An 18,576-nucleotide genomic window follows, 5' to 3' on the forward strand; every position below is an offset into this window, starting at 1 on the left:
CTGTGCCAAGTTTGAGAAATCTCATCTAGTTGAATCAGATTCATCTTTCAACCTATGAAAGGTCCCCTCTTCTCTATTTCCTTTAGCATGATGGTACTTTTCTCTCTTACTGCCCCCTAGATAGATCAACCCTTCCAGGTAACCACAATGATGATGATGGTGGTGGTGGTGGTGGTGGTGGTGCTGTTGACTGACATCTATTGAGCACCTATTATGGATTGGATATTTGTACATACAATATGCCAGTCTTAAAATATCCTGTTTCATTCTAAAATAAATTCATAAAGTAGGTATTACGATTGTGTTTCTTCTTATAAGAAATACAAGTATCTGGATTCAAACCCTGGATCTTTCCGTTCTACCTCACTGCCTCTTTCTTGCTCTTATAATGAATTATATCATTGGACATAGGACTTCAAGATTTGGACAGCCCCCATGAACACCAGCTATGCCTGGAAAACAGTGCTAGATTTGTGTTTTGAAGTTTTATTTGTGAAGTTTCTTTTCTAACCATCATGAGCTGAAAAATAGCTTTTATGAGAGTCTGGGATTGAAAAATTGATGTTTGCCTCCTTTTCCACATCAGGAAATAAGGTCAATGGTCAGTCCCATGCCTTCCCTGTTGATAATAGATTTTTACCTTCCATTAGTACATGCAGACATTTTTCCTTTCCATCACTTTCCCTCCTGCTTAATTTGCCTTGGGATGGAGCTCCCGCTGACCTGAAAAGGAGTGACCTGTGGATACAGGTTGAAAACGGAAAGATAGCCTAAGAGCAGAGCAAATACGGACTCTGGAGGAGGCCCTGAACATGAGATTAGAGCAACAGCCCAAAGGCCAAACAGGAAAGGCAGTGGGGCTTAAGGCTCACGAGGCTCACGCTCACCTCATTGTGCTGCCTTGGTCGTGTCCATTCATCCAACACACATTCATTGAGTCCCATGCTGCATGCCTGGTAGGCGTCTAGGTGCTGGGACACAGCAGTGATCAAGACAGTCAAAAGCACCAGCTCAAAGAGCCGAGAAAGTAAAAGTAACTTTTATAGTCTAATGAAAGGAAACAAGCATTATGGAAAGAAATAAATCAGCCAAGGGGACGGGGAGTGCTGGAAGGGAGACTGCAAACTGTCAGTAGGTGGTCAGAATCGATCTGCCTATGAAGGTACTTTTTGACTGATTTGAAGCACGTGAGAGAGCAAGCCACTGGTATATATACGGGGGAAAGTTCCAGGAGGAAGGAACTGCAAGGGTTTGGCCCCTGAGGATGGAAGGTACGCCGTAAGTTGGAGGAATAGTCAGGACCCTCGTGTGGCTGGACTGGAGTGAGTCAGAGAGGTGAGTGAGGGGAAGAGCAGCCGGTACACTGTCTAGAGGTCATGGGAAGGATTGTGGCTTTTTTCCCTTTTCCATTGTAGGTTATTACAATGGATAATATAGTTGAGTAGAGTTCTCTGCTCTACAGCAGGATCTTGTTTATCTATTTTACCTATAGTAGTTTGTATCTGCTAATCCCAAACTCTTTCATTATCCCTCCCCCTTTCCCCCTCTGGTAAACATAAATTTGTTTTTTATGTCTAGGAGTCTGTTTCTGTTTTGTAAATAAGTTTGTTTGTGTCACTTTTGTAGATTCCACATATAAGTGATGTCATATGGTATTTTTCTTTCTCTTTCTGGCTTACTTCACTTAGTGTGATCATCTCTAGGTCCATCCATGTTGCTGCAAATGACATTATTTCATTCATTTTTTAGAGCTGAGTGCTATTCCATTATATATATATGCCACATTTTCTTTATGTACTCACCTGTTGGTGGTCATTAGGATTGTGGCTTTTACTCCAGGCAAGATGGGGGATCACTTAGAGGGCTGTGAGCAGAAGAGTATTAAGAGTGGCACTGTTTGAAAATGAATCCCTCCAGATGCCGAGTTGAGAAGGGAATATCTGTTCCATAGGAAGAGAAGGATCTAGTCACATCAACTTCTTGCTTCTTTGAGACTCTCTCCCCTACTCCCTCTCAAGCCAGAGGACAACCCACCTGTATGAGAGTCTATTTGGGAGTTAGAAGAGTGGTATTTATCTAACTCTCAAGACCAGAAGAGACGTTAATAACTCTCTCATACTGTTCTCCCGTTTTCCTGATGAGCCAGCCAAGGACAGTTTATTGTTATGGAATGTTTACTATGAGCCTACAACCTGCTCAGCTTTGCAGTGTTTGCAGACAAGACCTTGACAAAACAGTCTTGCCTTTGAGGAGTGTCCAATCTACCAATGAGCAAATCAACAATTTCAAAAGGGCATGTGTAGTAGAATAGAGGTGTGCTGGGTACTCTTGAGGTATGGAGAACAGACATCCAACTCAGCCTGGAAATCAGAGAGGGCCTCCTGGATGAGGGGGCCACAAATCAGTGTCCTACTTAAATTCTGTGCTGGGGCCTCAGCCCAGCCAGCTCTCCTGTCTTGTCTGTCCAATACCCTCCTTTCTACAACATGGTACCTTCTAGGAGGCAGAAGACTACCATCATGTGACAAGAACTCCTAAATGCAGGGAGTTCATGCTCCAATTTCTTAGAAGAAAGGCAACACAGAGGCTGAAACTGTCATTCCCATGACAGAATGATAGGCTGACAGAAGCAGTAAAGAGATTTCAGAGACTGTTAGTCATTGGCTGTCCAAAATCTCCCGGTCGTAGTGCCCATTGTCTGCTGACATTTAGACTTGGTCTTCTCAGGGTGATAAGAATAATTAATACACTTTTTTTCTGAGAATAATTAATATGCTGTTGTTTATTCGTAAAGCCTCCCAAAGACCAGGAGAGTGACAATTTAATAAATGCAACAATAAATGCAAACCAACTGCCCTGCTGTACTTGTTCTTGATTTTTTTTTGTTCCCATCTAAATACCTCAAGCAGTTTATTGGCATTAATTAATTTACTCAATACCCTTGGGTGAGACTGGTGAATATTAATATTATCCTTCATTTTTCATTTTACAGAAGAGAAATTGAAGCAGGGCTCTCCCCTAGGTCAAACTTCGGGACAAACAGTTAAGTTTCCTTGCTTTTCTGGATTCCTTGTTTATTCATTCTTCCTGCCTTTCCACACTCACTCGGCATCACCAGTTCCAGAGGCTCAACACTATGCCTGCCACCATTTCCTGGACTTGCCAGTCGGTGAGCTGCCAGTCTTTACCTGAACTGTGGCTGAGCCCAGCTCATCTGGTAAACTGACTTCACAGTCAGGGGTGGGGCTGGGGGAGTTAAGTGTCAGAATGAGCTCTGCCCCCAGCACTCACCCTCTTGCCTGTTTTCCTGCTATAGCGCAGCATGACCAGAAGTGCTTGCCTTCCAGGTTTGCCACATGGATTAACTAAAAGAGTATATAGAAACATAATTCTGGAGCCAGGCTGTCTGGGTTCAAATTCCAGTTCCCCACTTTGTGGCAGTGAAGCATTCTCTGTGCTTTGGTCTCAATTAGTGTTACCTGTAGTTATAATTCTTGGAAAAAGATGATGAGTTTAAAAGGACACACCATGTCTCTCGGGTTTTCCCCAGACTCAGAGTCACAGAACTGGGAGCAGTCTCCAACGTCATCTCGTCCAGGGATTGGCAAACTGCACCTGTGGGCTGAATCTGGCCCACTGCCTGTATTTTCACAGCCCACCAGCTGAGGATGTTGGGGGAAAAAAAATCGAAAGAAGACTATCTCATGCCATGTGAAGATTATACAAAGTGCAAATGTCAGGGCCCAGAAATGCAGTCTTGTTGGAACGCAGCCACGTTCATTTATTTATGTGTTATCTGTGACTCTCTTCTTTATACAGCGGCAGAGGTGACTAGTTGCGACAGAGACTATGCAGACTGAAAAGCCGAACATGTTTACTCTCTGGCCCTTTACAGAAAATGTTTGCTGACCCCTGATCTAGTCCAACACAAGGTCATCAGCTTGAACACTTTCTGTGTTGGCAAGCTCCCTGTCGTATTAAGCCACCTCCTCTGTTGTCTGAGGAAGTTACCCACACAGAAAGTCTTCATCCTCCTAATTTCTCCCTAGTAATCCTAATCCTTTTATCTGGTTGATTCTTTGTTTTGGTTTTTTCTTCTTTTAACATTTTTTTAAATTGACGCACAGTTGATTTGCAGTGTTGTGTTAGTTTCTGATGTATGACATAGTGATTCAGTTATACATATATATATTCTCTGGTTGAGTCTTCATTCACATAACTACACTTCAGCCACACCCCATCAATTCTCTCTCATCTAGATTATCCATTCCTACACCTCTCAACTATGTCTTACTATTTCCAGACACCTCCCCATCCAGGTTACCTTCCTGTGAAAGGACATCTAGGCTGGGTCCACCCTTTCCTGCTCTCCTGAGCCCTGCCCTCTCTCTCTGTAAGACTCACTGTGCTGGTAATGACTGACTCAAGACCTGCCTTCCTGATAGCTTAGAAGCTTCACAAGAAGAAGGACCTTGTTTTCTTCTGTTTCCCTATATTCCCTGAAACAAGCATGATGTCGGATACTGCTGGCTCAATTATTTGTTGAGGGCCATTGAATGACTACTCTGTAATATATCTCTTAAAATATTACATTCAGAAATGTATGTAGTACTCCAAATGTCAACTCAGTTCTTCACTTCTATTACTGCTGCTCATGAACATAATATTCTTTTTATAAATAAATGATATATCTCATTCACATGGAAATTGTTGGCATATAAAACTCACCATCTTTTTTTGAGGTATCATTGATTTACAATATCATATAAGTTTCAGATGTACAACAGAGTGATTCACAAATTTTAAAGGTTATACTCCATTTATAGTTATTATAAAATATTGGCTACATTCCCCATGTTGTACAATATATCCTTATAGCTTATTTTATACATAGTGGTTTCTGTCTCTTAATCCCCTAAACTTATCTTGCCCCTCCTCTCTCCCTCCTCCCCACTGGTAACCACTAGTTTGTTTTCTATATCTGTGAATCTATTTCTTTTTTATTATATTCACCAGTTCATTGTATTTTTTAGATTCTGCTATGTCATCATACAATATTTGTCTTTCTCTTTCTGACTTATTTCACTAAACATGATACCCTCCAAGTCCATCCATGTCACTGCTCATGACAAAAGCTCATTCTTTTTTATGGCTGAGTAGTATTCCACTGTGTGTGTGTGTGTGTGTGTGTGTGTGTGTGTGTCTGTCTGTCTGTGTGTGTCTGTGTGTCTGTGTGTGTGTGTACCACGTCTTTATCCAGTCATCTGTGGTTGCTTCTGTATCTTGGCAATTGTAAATAATGCTGCCACAAATATATGTATATATATGCATGACTGGGACATTTTGCCGTACAGCAGAAATTGACACATTGTACCTGACTGTACTTCAATTAACAAAATAATAATGCTGCCGTGAACATTGGGTGCATGTATCTTTTCCAACTGATGTTTTCATTTTCTTTGGATATATATCCAGCAGTGGAATTGCTGGATGATATGGTAGTTCTATTTTTAGGTTTTTTTTGAGGAACCTCCCTACTGTTCTCCACAGTGGCTGCACCAATTTACATCCCACCAGTTTCTTTTAAATGAGTGATTACGAAGCTGGGTCTCCTTCATTCTGTTCATCTGAAATGGATTTATTGAACTTTTACAGTATATCTATTCTTATTTAATTTTATTTTGTTTGTTTCAGCACTGTTGCACTTTATTGAGATGCTTTTTAATCTTAACTCTATTACCTAATATCTTTTATGCCCCTTCAATCCTTGAGTAACTAATGAATTGAATTCGAGGAGTCTACGTCTTCAGTGATGCTGATAACAGCATGGTCCTGTGGCAAGACACTGGAATCTTTCCTCCATCTAGATCAAAATCCATTAATGAAACACTTTGTTTAGTATACATTTGACAGAAACTGTTAGAATGAAAGCCTAGGCCAAAGGAAGCAAAGGGAGTTGGGGACAGAATAGGAAAGGGAACTCTTTGAGGTGTGAGGACTTTAAATGCTCCTGCATCCTCCAGAAAGTAGGTACCACCTACTCTACTAAAATGAAGTTTTGCCTTCATTGAACACATGTGAATGAGTCAACTGATCTGCGATTCCATTGTATGTCATGGCAACAGTGGAATCAGAATCAGTAAAACTTGATATCATATCATTAATTTGGGAGATGCAGAGAAGGTTGGAATGGAAGGGAACATAGAGATAGGGACAAATCTCTCTTTGTTCAGACCTGCATTTTCAGGCCTGATGAACAGGACAGTGGAAGCTTACCAACCAAGCTTCTGGCCTGGTAGATGAACCTCAATTTTCATTCATGAAATATTTCATCTAGACCTATGCAATATATGTTTTTAACAGCTTTTTTCGTGTGTAGGGGTAGGTAATTAGATTTATTTACTTATTTATTCTTAGAAGAGGTACCAGGGATTGAACCCAGAACCTCATACATGCTAAGCACACACTGTACCATGTGAGCTATGTACTCCCTTAACAGCTTTAATGGAATATAAATTACATATCATAAAATTCACCCATGTAAAGTGTACAATTCAGTGGTTTTTAGTTTATTTACAAAAGTGTGCAACCATCACCACACTCTAATTTTAGAACATTTTCATCACCCCCAAAAGAAACTCAGTACTTACTAGCTGTTACTCCCCATCCCCACCTCTCACATATACCCCCAGCCCTAGCTAATCTACTTTCTGCCTATAGATTTGCCTATTCTGGACATTTCATATAAATAGCATAATGCATAATATGGTCTTTTAAAAATTAAATACATTTGATGTGTAGCATTGTATAAATTTAAGGTATACAATGTGTTGTTTTGATACATTTATATACTACAATAATGTTGCCGTTGTCATGAAAAAATATGGAACGCCTCCTGAATTTCCATGTCATCCTTGCACAGGGGCCATGCTGGACTTCTCTGTATCATTTCAATTTTTAGTATATGTGCTGCCAAAGTGAGCACAGTATGTGATCTTCTGTGTCTGACTTCTTTCATATAGCATAATATTTTCAAGGTTTATCCACACTGTAGCATTCTTTTTATTGCTGAACACTATTCCATTGTATGAAAATACCACATTTTGTTTCCCCGTTCACCAGTTAATGAATTATTTTGGTTCCTTTCACTTTTTGGTGATTATAAATAATGCTGTTATTTGGGTACCAGTCTTTGTGTGGACGTATGTGTTCATTCTTCTTGGGTAGATACCTAAGAGTAGAATTGCTGGGTCTTATGATAAATTATGTTAAACTTTAAAGAAATCGCCAACCTATTTTCCAAAGTAGCTGCACCATTTTACCATTCCACCAGCAATGTATGACAGTTCCAGTTTCTCTCCATCTTGTCCAACATTTGTTATTGGGTATACCTAGGTCATATTTTAATTGACAGTAGAATGACATTTATTTGAGGACTAATTCCTTTTTATTACATATTTCGGTTAATTGAATTTTAGTTAGGGAAGGCTGGAGGTAATATACATTTCGAGAGATTGTTATTGCAAATTCCAAGATCACTTAAAAGGTGTAAAAGACAGAATGAAAAAGAAAAAAAATCAGAGAAAACATGTTGATCCCTAGAACATTAATATTGACATCAAACCTATTACAGTGAATGACAAATGATATTTGGAACTATAAAAAATGTGAAGAAAGCACATTAGTGCATTTGAGTTAGTGCATATGAGTTTTCGATGAGTTCAAAGATACAAAACAATGTCTACACTTCAATAAAAAAGTGGGGCTGAGTGAGCTTATGGTACTTGAAGTAGAAGACAAGTGCTCTGTCTCGTGTGGTCTTATCCTCTCCTGTCTTTTTGGACTGAATGTTAAAATAAAGCCAGTATTGGGCAGTTTATGTTCTAACCCAGTACTTTTCAATGAGGGTGACTTTGCCCCCCAAGGGAAGAGTTGGCAATGTCTGGAGGCATTTTTTTTATTGTCATGATTAGGGGAAGGATGTTACTGACATCTAGTGGGTGGAGGCAAGGGCTGCTACCAGGCATCCTAGATTGCTCTGGCAGCTGCCCCAACAAAGATTTATCCAAACTCGAAGTGTCAGCAGTGCCGAAGGGGAGAATCTCTGCTTTAACCAATGCCCCTGAAGATGGAATGATTAGAATTGCCTGAAATATTGATTTCCCCTTATTTTGCTCCCTAAGAGCAGACGTCATGTTATTCCCTGACTCCACCCAGGGGGTCTTGAATCTTGGGGTAGTGGGGGTGAAGGCTGGGCTGTATACTTGTGATGAAGCTCTCCAGTTGATTCTGTTACTCTTTCTTTCTCCATTCCCTCTGTTTGCAACCCAACTGAAAACTGACTCACCTGGAAAGGAAATGAATGTTTAGCATAAGTGATTGGAAGAATGGACATTTTCTTCTTCCCATTTCCTGTTCTGTAAAACATCAGTCATTCATTTCCTCTCGCTATGACAATGTATTGGATGTGTGGGGCAAATCTCTGGGTTATCAAAGCCCAAACAAGAAAATGTTCACAAGTGTTTTCCAGGAAATTCAGGTTAAAGTTATTTTTTGACATTCACATAATAATTCTTCACTTGATTTTAGCAAGGCCAACTTCTCACTGAAATATTGCTGGCAAACCCTTTTGAGACTATAAATTTTACAATGAGCGTGGGGCCTGGAATCTTGATGTGTTCTACTTGAGTTCTTTGGGCACAGTTTGTGTTATGGAGCAATTGTGTGTTTAGCTGAGCGGAATTTCTCCTCTGAACCATAAATTTTGCTTTTAAAACTGCAAAAGTTACCATGCCAAACACAACTAAGTCTGGAGGAAAGAACGTGAACTCTGGGACAGATGGTCCTAGATTCAAATCCCAGGCCCGCCACTTGTGAGCTGAGGGACCCAGGACAAGTTGCTTGAGCACTTTGACCAATAGTTTTTCCATTTGTAATCTGGGACCACTGGGAGCTGAGAGGCAGGCTAACTACTGCCCACTAGCCAAATCCGGCTTGCTTCTGTAAATAAAGTTGTGTTGGGACACAGCCGGGCCCATTCGCTTACATACGGTCTACCGTTGCTTTCGCGCTACCGAGGCAGGGCTGAGTGTTTTGAGAGAGACTTAGGTCTGCAAAGCCTAAAATATTTACTGTTTGGCCCTTTACAGAAAAAGTTTGTCGGCCACAACTCTCAAAGGTTTTATGGACTTCAATAGAGTTAGTATATGTAAATCTCACCTCAGATAGAATCTTGGAAAATATTAGACCAAATAAATTGTTTTTAACGCCAACAATAATACTGAGTAGTATTCAGCATCTAATGAAGAGGTCCCTACGTATAAGATGTTTAATTCTTAACAACCGTCTAGGTAGGTACAATTCTCATTTTGTACGTGAAGAAACAAAGTTTCAGAGAGATGAAGTAACTTCTTCCTTGTCACAGAGCTAATTAGCAGAACCGGTGATAAAAATACAAGTATCACGGCTGTTTTGGTTTTTCTTTTTCCTCCTATTTAAACAACCCATTTATACTCTGTAAGACTTTCTTCAGGACAGTTTTTGAACTATCTAAAAAAAAGGAGGTACTGTTTAAGCCACTGAATAAGCCTCAAAGGCCAGAATGTAAATTAACTTTGAATGTTTGCTACCAGTTGTTTTCTAAGCACTTTTATGTTTGTGTTAATTTGCTGCTGTCTCCCTTGTTTTCCATACTTTATCATCCCTCGTTTCTCCTCTTTTCCTTAATGTTTGGTTTCCTTCCCTCCACTTTGAAGCTCCCCTCTTTCTTTCTTAATGAGAGCGAGCATTTTGTAAGGGAGGGTGATGAGTGTCCCCTGAATCTGTGAAGCCATAAAGCAGGTGGTTGAAAGGAGCAGCTGAGTATGACCATGTGACCCTTCTGCGGCTACTCGTCACCAGCGCTATTGATTCCCAGGCATTCTTCACGTTCATGAAATGCTGCCGTCCCTAAAGACATGCCACTGACTATATGGCTTATTATTTTAGGACATATCTCCCAGCCCTGAGGAGCATCTTTAAGGATAGAAAGCCAACTTCGTGGTCACTTCTTACGAAGGGTTGTGGGCAGGAATGACATCCAGCATCGGGGTGTGTGCCTCTTTGTTCATTGGCATCTGGATGTGTATTTCCATGTGTGCTCATTGGCCTCTGGGAGTGCGTGTTCATGTGTGGTCATCTAGCATCTGGGGGTGTTTCTGTAGTTGCTCATCTGGGCATGTGCCTCTGCAGAGAGGGAGCCCTATCGTGCTTTTTTTAGTACACTGTCATCGTGGAAAAGTATGTCCTCTATTGAATTTCAGGGAACCTCCCTTTCCTTTCTATCTCTTGGTCCTAGTTCTCTCTGAAACTACCTGGAATAAAGTTCCTCTACATGGCTGCTCTTCAGAGAATTTGAAGAGCCTTATCTCTTCTTCCTTCAAAGCCTTCATCTTTTTCCACGATTAAAATTGCACAGCCCTTCAAACGTTTCTCATAAGACAACATTCTGACCCTTTATTATCTGAAGCTTGCTTATATTGATCTGTTCTAGTGCATCAGTGCTTTTCTTTTCCAAGTGTAACTTTTTTCTGATTTCCAAGGTAATGAATATTAATTATAAAAAAACCTGGACAACATATAACTCTGAGAAAGGAAAGGAAGAAAAGAAGGAAGGAAGGAAGAAAGGGAAAGAAAATCACCCCATTATCCCACTACCCAGATAAATACTCTGTTAACTGTTGTCCTTACTTTCCTTTCTGTGTGTGTGAGAGAATAGTGTGCATTCTCTCCCCGCCGTAGCATTCACGAAGGTTGTTCCTAACGACCACATTTCACTCTGTTCTGTGGATACATGAGAACTCATCTGAGTCCTTTATAAAGTGTGAGTGACAGAGGCCATCCCCATGTTCCAAGCTGAACTGACCATGGCAGAGCCGCGGTGAGCCTGGCCCCTGCCTCGTTGTGCATCTCAACTTCTCTTCTTAAACATGTAAACATGGGTCTTGGAATTAACTTACTTTTCTTAGTTCTCATCTTAAGCTTTTCCTTAGCATCCAAGCACACTAACCCTGTCAATCTGTAGGAGAGAGGCCCATTTGCAAATGTGATAGGCTGATAAATATGTAAAAAATGATAACAGAATCGATCTGTGTTTTACAGTAGTCATGTGGACTGAATTAGTTAATATATGTGAGGCACTTAGAAGAGTGTCTGGTGCATACTAAACACTCAATAAAAGTTAATGTTTATTTCTACAAATAAGGCAACTTAGGAGTTTAATGACTTGTCCAAACCATCACGGGTCTGGAGGGACCCCGCTTATAATAAGTGTTCCATAATCGGCAGGCCATGCTTGAGAATTTCCTTCACGCTGACTTCTCTGGGGTAAAGGGCCAAATAGTAAATGTGTTAGGCTTTGTGGGCCTTGAGGTCTTGGTTGCTCCTGTTCACCTGGGTCATTGTGATACCAAAGCAGCCATGGGGAGTACACAAAGGGGCGTGGCTGGGTTACAGCAAAACTTTATTTACAAGAACGGGGGAGAGTCAGATGATAGTTTGCAGGTCCTTGCCTCTCCCCCACCTTAGAGAAAATAAGAAGATACTACTTCAGTATCTTCTGGTTCTTAATGCATAAGTAAATGTAAATATATTAGAACATTTATAAATTATCTACAAACTCAGAAAACATGTTGAAAAATAAGAATCACCCATATTCTACCACCCAGAGATAACTAGAGTTTACATTTTGGTGAATATTTGATGAATATTCTTCTAGTAGAAAGATGTTCTTAATCTCTTCCCTTTGTAGGTCTCCCAGAGCTTAGATTATTTGTGATTTACTTCTTAGCACTAAGGCTTAATTATGGTCATTAGTGGGTGGAACAACTGTCTAGGTCTAGTGCCCATGACCCTAAAGGCCAGGCGAGAGGTGGTGACATGCTGTATGAACAGTTTACTCTTTTCAGAGTTGTCTTCTCTCTTCATTGTACAGCAACTTTCCTTATGTGATTGTCACACTAGTTGCTCCAAAGCTATTCAGTGTCTATAGGGTCTGGTCTTGTATCATTATGTGACACATCTGCTAAACTCTTTTAACTGATATCCCTTAAGTTTTTGGTTTGTTTTTTTTTTTAATGGAGGTACTTGGGATTGAACCCAGGACCTCATGCATGCTAAGCATATGCTGTACCACCGAGCTGTACCCACCCCTTCTTAAGTTTTATATATGCATACATAAATAGTTAAATTTAAAAGTTAATGTAGGGGCATACAAAGGCACTTATCTTTGTTCTTGTCAGACATATCACTGAGAATTATTAACTCTTTACTGAGCACTCACTATATACCAGACACCATGCTAACTACTTTACATGTATCATTTCATTGCATCCTTCCCCAAATTTATAATATAGACATATGGTTCTCATTTTACAGAGAAGTAAATTAAGGCTGCAAGAGGTTGAATTACTCATCCAAGACAACAGAGAGTAAATGGCAGACCCAGGATTTGAACTCAAGTCTGTGGACTCTGCTTTAAGTCTGCATACATCATGTAGCTTTGTGTGGTGCTAATTATCCCCCTTCATTTTTATTTCAGATGGTGGCCTTCATTAGCGTAGGGGGAAGTAAAATCCCAGTTGCAAACTACCTTTCTCACTTGACAAGCAGAGACACTTAAGACAGAATCAGTTATTTGCATTAGTTGTCATTACATGGGCAAAGCCCCTCCTCAGCCTTGTGATTCGTTCCATCACATTTGCCATTCAGTTTGGCACCTGAGAAGACCTGTCTCTTTCTTCTGGAGGATGCTGAGTTTTTGTCTCTGCTTTTGTTAATTGAGACATCCCAGCCCTGCTTTCCTTGGTACCTGCTCCTCCAGTTAGGATGTTGGCACAGACCATACCTGCAGCATCGTGTTACTCTCCTCTGCTAAAAATAACTGAGACCCTGGCTGAGACTTCATATATAATTCATGGTTTTGATTTATTAATCTCTCCATTAAGCCAGAAAATGACATTTTTGCTGGCTGAATTCCAATCTGCATTATCGTAGACATTAAGAATTTGCATTAACTTCAATACCCTCCGTGTGTGTGTATGTGTGTGTGTGTGTTTATTTGTGGTTTTAGTAACATCGGAATCATCTCTGTGTATAGCTCCCTTAATCTTTCACTTAACCCCTGACTTCAGACTCATAGCACAAGTGTAATATCTGAAAGAAGCAAATATCAGATGCTTGTTGATGATAATGAAAAAACAGAACCAGGAAGAAAAAGAATAGTTTTGCCTTTTTGTATAGACTTGACATTAAATTTATATTCAGCAAGTCAGGAAGGGCAACACTTTGAAGCCAGTTCATTCATTCAGTATGTATTTAGTGAGCTCCTTCTGAGATCAACTTTCACACTACCCCCGGAAGTCTTTAAAAGAAATAAAAATCCTTTTCCACTCCCATATTCACACCAGAGTTGGTTCCTTTCACCTGAGATTTTAAGACCTTGGAAAGAATGGACACATTTTAAGGGTTTTCTAAAACACTTCTCTAAGAACTACACCCTAAGGGGTCACTTCACCCTCTTGGATGCCACTCCCACCACTTGTCCTTGGGCACGACCAGGCTCTTCAAAGCAGGAAGGGAGGACATGATTATAACAAATAAATAAATGAAGGAGGAGACCCACTCATCAGAGTCCTGATGCTTTGCTGTCAGAGTCTACCAACCATCAACTGTTGGGAATTCTTACATTCTCGCATCTCAAGCCCCCTTTGAACAGTGACCATGTCTTTGTAGGGGCAACCCCACCTTGAGTTGAAACCAGTGCCATTTAGACATGGCATTTTGCAATTGTTTTACATGTTATTAACATAATAATTGTCCTTCTTACTGCTGAGTTGCCAAATTCATTTATTAATACAGAATTTTTTAGGAGTGAGGGCGGGGGTGGTCAAGGGCACTAATGAAACCAGACATGTAATAAAAATCTGGAGTATTGTTTTAATTTTATAATGTTGTTTTAAAAATTGTATAATTAGTATCCAAAGGAAGTTGCATCATCAATTGTGAAATTCTTGGTCAGATATTGAATATGTGATTTTTAAATAGTATGTTATGTTTTATGCTCAGTGGTAGCTATGATTCTTATTTACTCAGTATCTTTTCCTTTCCCCTCTTCTGGTAACAGCACCTGTCTTTCTTATGGGCACTCAAGTTCTGTGGTTTCTATGAGGCAGACCCTCCCTGCCCCCCACATCACAAGGTTAGGAGGATCAAGATCTAGCCAAAGTACTGCATACCCTTAGTAAATAATGGGTTCAAGAAAAGGGTGTGGCCTATACCAAACCCTTCTGCCCTGGGCTTTTCTGGAGTTGAGGTGGAGTTCTCTTGCTTTTCTTCTGACCTGGCCAGTTTTTTTTTTTTTTTGGTATATGTGACTTTTATTTTTTTATTTTTTATTTTTTAACATTTCTTATTGATTTATAATCATTTTACAATGTTGCGACCTGGCCAGTTTTAAGCAGGGCTGCCACACAGTATAACTCAAGGGATACTCATCCACACATTAAGGACAAGAAAAGCCTTAAACTACCAGTGGTCTTGTCTTCCACAAGAGGAGGAACTGCTGGAAAATGAGATGGCGCAGAGGAAAACATTGCTTAGAACTTACTGTAATAGACAGGTTCACAATATCAGCTGAAGCATTGGATTAAAATGGGCTGGAAGTTCATTACACTCCCTCAACTTCTAGGTTACATTAGTGTATTAGTTTCCTACTGCTGCTGTAACAAATTATCAGGAATGTAGTGACTTCAAACAATGCACATTCATTATCTTGTAATTTGCAGGTCAAAAGTCTAAAATGGTTCCGCCTTTTCCACTTCTGGGGGCTGCCTGCCTTCCTCAGTTCATGGCTCCTTATCTCTCTGACCTCTGCTTCTACCATCACGTTTTTCTCTGACTCTGACTCTCCTCGCTCTTTTCCCTTATAAGGGACCTTGTGATTACCTTGGACCCACCCAAATAATCTAAGATAATCACCCCATCTCAAAATCCTTACTTAGCTTAATCACATCTGCAGAAGCCCCTTTTTCCCTGTAAGGAAGCATATTTTTAGATTCTGGGAATTAGGATGTAGACATCTTTGGGGACCTACCACAATGAGCAGATTCATTCCTTTTCAGTTTAGGCTGGTCTGAGTTGGAATACTGTTATTTGCAACTAAGGATTTTGAAAACTACTGTATTAAAGAAAATGAAATACAGGAGCAACTTAAGGACCTTTTATATAGATATTTGGAGTTATAAAGCATTTTTTGGAAAGATGAAAACATTGTGCAGAGAATATTAAATTATACATATGACTTTAAATGACTCCAATATTTTCTTTCCTTTAATCTCTTTGTACCTTTTTAAAACATTTTTTTCACTTTTGTTATGTGACCAACTGGGAATTCTCTTTCACATACTCTTGTTCTCACTCAAGTTCACCTTTAAAATATCTTGCTTCCTACAGCCTGTTTCATGCTACAGAGCATTTCTGCAATATTGTTTCCTCCTGTCATCCATTTTTCTTCTTTCCTCTCAACTGTCACTCTTCTCGGTTTTCAGAATATTCATCTTTTCCTTTCTCAAATTTGAACTGTTTCCTCTTGTTCACTATTTCTGTGCGTATTTTTTTCTGTATGTATTTGGAGGTAGGAAATAGGCTCAAAGCATTTTTTTAAAAATTGCCTGTTTCTGTTGTTCTAGAGAATGTTTTGTTCTAATTCTCATGGCTGGTATCAAATGAACATGAATTCCCATTTCACAATAATGAATGAGTAAGTCGCTTCCAGAGTTGTTCTTGTTCTTTGCTGTTTCTGTGTAAATCACATAGCCCTGTGTTACTTTCCTGAAAAGCTTATACAATATTTTTAGTCTTTAAGTATTCATTCATATTTCAGCCTCCTCCTTTTTTGATTGAAATATTGTTTCCCCAGGATATTTTGACTTTTCACTCATAAGAACAGGTAAGGGAGGAAAAAGTTTTCCTCAGCCCTCTTAAGTGTCCCTGGCTTGGCCTGAAACGTAAACTGACAAAGACAAATTAACAGGAGAAAAGCATACAAATGTATTTGATATAAGTTTTACATGACACAGGGGCCTTCACAAGGAAATGAAGACCCAAAGAAACAGAGCAGTGTATTGGTATGCTGGGTTTGATCAGGAGTGGACAGTCGTGGAGGAATATGGTAGGCTAAGGAGTATGAGGTTCTTGTAGGAAACTGGGGGGATCTTAGCAAGGCCTGTTTGCTCAGATTCTTCTCGGCTTTTGGGAGATCAAGATGTTCCTTTCCTCAGAGTATGGGGAGGGCCCCTCCTACATGAGGGTCTTATGACCTGTTTCAGGGGAGAAGGCCAGAAGAAGGAGGTCAGAGTGACCTTCCTGCTTCTGCCAGAGTTTTCTCAAATTCCGTCAGCTTAAAGCATTCACTCTGCCAAGGTGCTGTATTGTAGTGTAGTATGTCTAAACCCCATCAAGTACATTGTGCAAGATCCTTATTTGCTCAATGACATTTAACTCTATTTTTGATGTAAATTTAATCCAACAAATGAAATTTCATTTCTCATTGCACTAATGTGCCAGAAATAACTGTTTTATATTTTATTTTTATTCACCATTTAGCCATCTTTAACCCATCAATAACTATGTAATAGACAATACAAATACAAAGTAACTCAAAATAACTAAAATATAAGCTTTTTTTTTTCTGTAGGATTCTATGACCCCTTTCCAATTCTTGTGCTGGTACATTCAAGGCTTTTTTTTTTCTTTTTCCTTAATTCATGTAAATGTTTCTGTGTGTCAACTTGATCCACAGTGCAGTACAGTGTTCTAGCATATAGTCCATGCAACCATATCCCAGCTTAGCTCACTTGGGTGGCTTTTGTGTTCTTACTCTGTTTTGTTTGTTTGCACTATGAGCCCTGCAGCTATAACCAGTCTTGAATACATTTTTAAGTGATTCCTTGGGATAGATTCCTAAAGGTAGTAGACCAGGCCAGGCAATATGGTCATAACTAATTTTCTCTAGAATACTTTTAGTGCTGTCAGAATAAATGCCCCAGAGAGTAAATAAGCTTTGGATGGAGGGAAGCTAGCACAAAGAAGCAAGGAGAGGAGGTTATTCTCTGTCATTTGAACAAAAATTGAAGAAGTGTGTTTTGTTCTGTTCTCGTTTTTAGTGAGACTGGGGTCTGAGGGATTTGGGGGGAAACAAATGAGATGTAGCTCCTTGGGATGGATGTTTCTGGTCTTTGTGATGACTTTCTCTTTCTTAATGTTCCTTTCCTCCAGGGTTGCGTGTCGCCCCTGATGGTATTGCACCCTTTTGCCCCTGTCCCTTCTGTTGGCTCCTTTCCTCGCTTCATCCCCTGACTCTGGATATCCTCCCGTGCTGGCCTCTTCATTGTCATGCTGAAACTTTACTAACTTCAGTGATGTTTCGGGGCCTAGAGGCTAAAGTCTAAACTCTTTGTTGAAGTAGTCCTTCGTGGCCTGTTCCCACCTCATCTTCTGCCATCAGCCTCCAGTCACACCCATCCCCCTTGTCATCATTTCCCAAACGTGCCAAGCCCTTTCCTCCTTCTGTCTTGGCACATGATGATCTCTTCTTTGCTGGACTCGCAAGCTCCCACTGATTTTTTTCAAGATCCATTTTAAAGCATCTCTTTAAAAAGCCTTCCCAGATGCCTGAACTCTCCCCCATACTCCTGGGACTTTAAATCTTGAGCAAATGAACCAGTAACATAGGAACAAAGGCAATAAATAATGTGTGGCCAAGACCATCTTGTGGTGCCTTCTGCTCAGCCCCCAGCCAGCCTTTCTTGATTAGGGTATCTCATTTGAGCCACAGAAACTGAGAATGGTTTGAGTGACAGTTTTCTTAATTCTGCCAAAGATGGCACATGACTAGTACCATTTTAGATGCGTAGGAGAGGAGTTAAGTCATTGTATGTAAGGCATGCTATGGGCTGGTAGAGCTTAATTGTCTCATGGAACTCGGGTTAGAACAACTGCTACAGGGCATTTTGGGAACTGCCATCTTTCTAAGTCTGACCCTCCGACCTCTCGCTGATGGTATGAGCACCTCACCTTATGATACGTTCCTTTTGTGCCTCAGATAACTAGATTCAGTTTTGGATGCTAACAACTAACAAATAAGACCCTTCTCTGCTATAACAACATCAGAGAATATGTATTTATTGCTGTATATGTTTGTTGAATAATTAATTGGATGAATAACCTTTGAAATGTCTCCATTCCTTTTTCCCTGTACCAAAGCAGTCACCACACACATCAGTCCGTTCACAGTGCTGCTCAGAGTCTGTCCTTGCTTTACATTTCCACTACCACCGTCCTTGTCTAGGGTTTTATTGTCTCAGCCCATATTCCTAATGCTGCCCTTTCCCTCTTTCACAGTTTCCCCTTAAACGATACTGAACCCAGGTCAATTTTTTCCCCCAAATGGAAGGACACTTATCATATCAACTGGTTTTGAGGTTAAGTTAAACTCATGAGCCTGGTATTCAAGGCCTCCCACGGTTTGGCCCCCTGTTC

At 40.2% G+C, this 18,576-nt stretch overlaps 1 protein-coding gene and 1 non-coding gene across 2 annotated transcripts in view; one reads left to right on the top strand and one right to left on the bottom strand.

Moving 5' to 3' along the window:
- Positions 1–18,576, top strand: part of FRMPD4 (FERM and PDZ domain containing 4) — a 662,468-nt gene that overhangs the window by 145,541 nt on the left and 498,351 nt on the right. The gene's annotated exons all lie outside the window — the stretch shown is intronic.
- Positions 6,878–6,985, bottom strand: LOC116277206 (U6 spliceosomal RNA). Its single transcript, XR_004186687.1, has one exon. It is a non-coding gene; the product is annotated as a U6 spliceosomal RNA (small nuclear RNA).

The sequence above is a fragment of the Vicugna pacos genome, chromosome X, assembly GCF_048564905.1.
Source record: "Vicugna pacos chromosome X, VicPac4, whole genome shotgun sequence".
Classification (NCBI taxonomy): Eukaryota; Metazoa; Chordata; class Mammalia; order Artiodactyla; family Camelidae; genus Vicugna; species Vicugna pacos.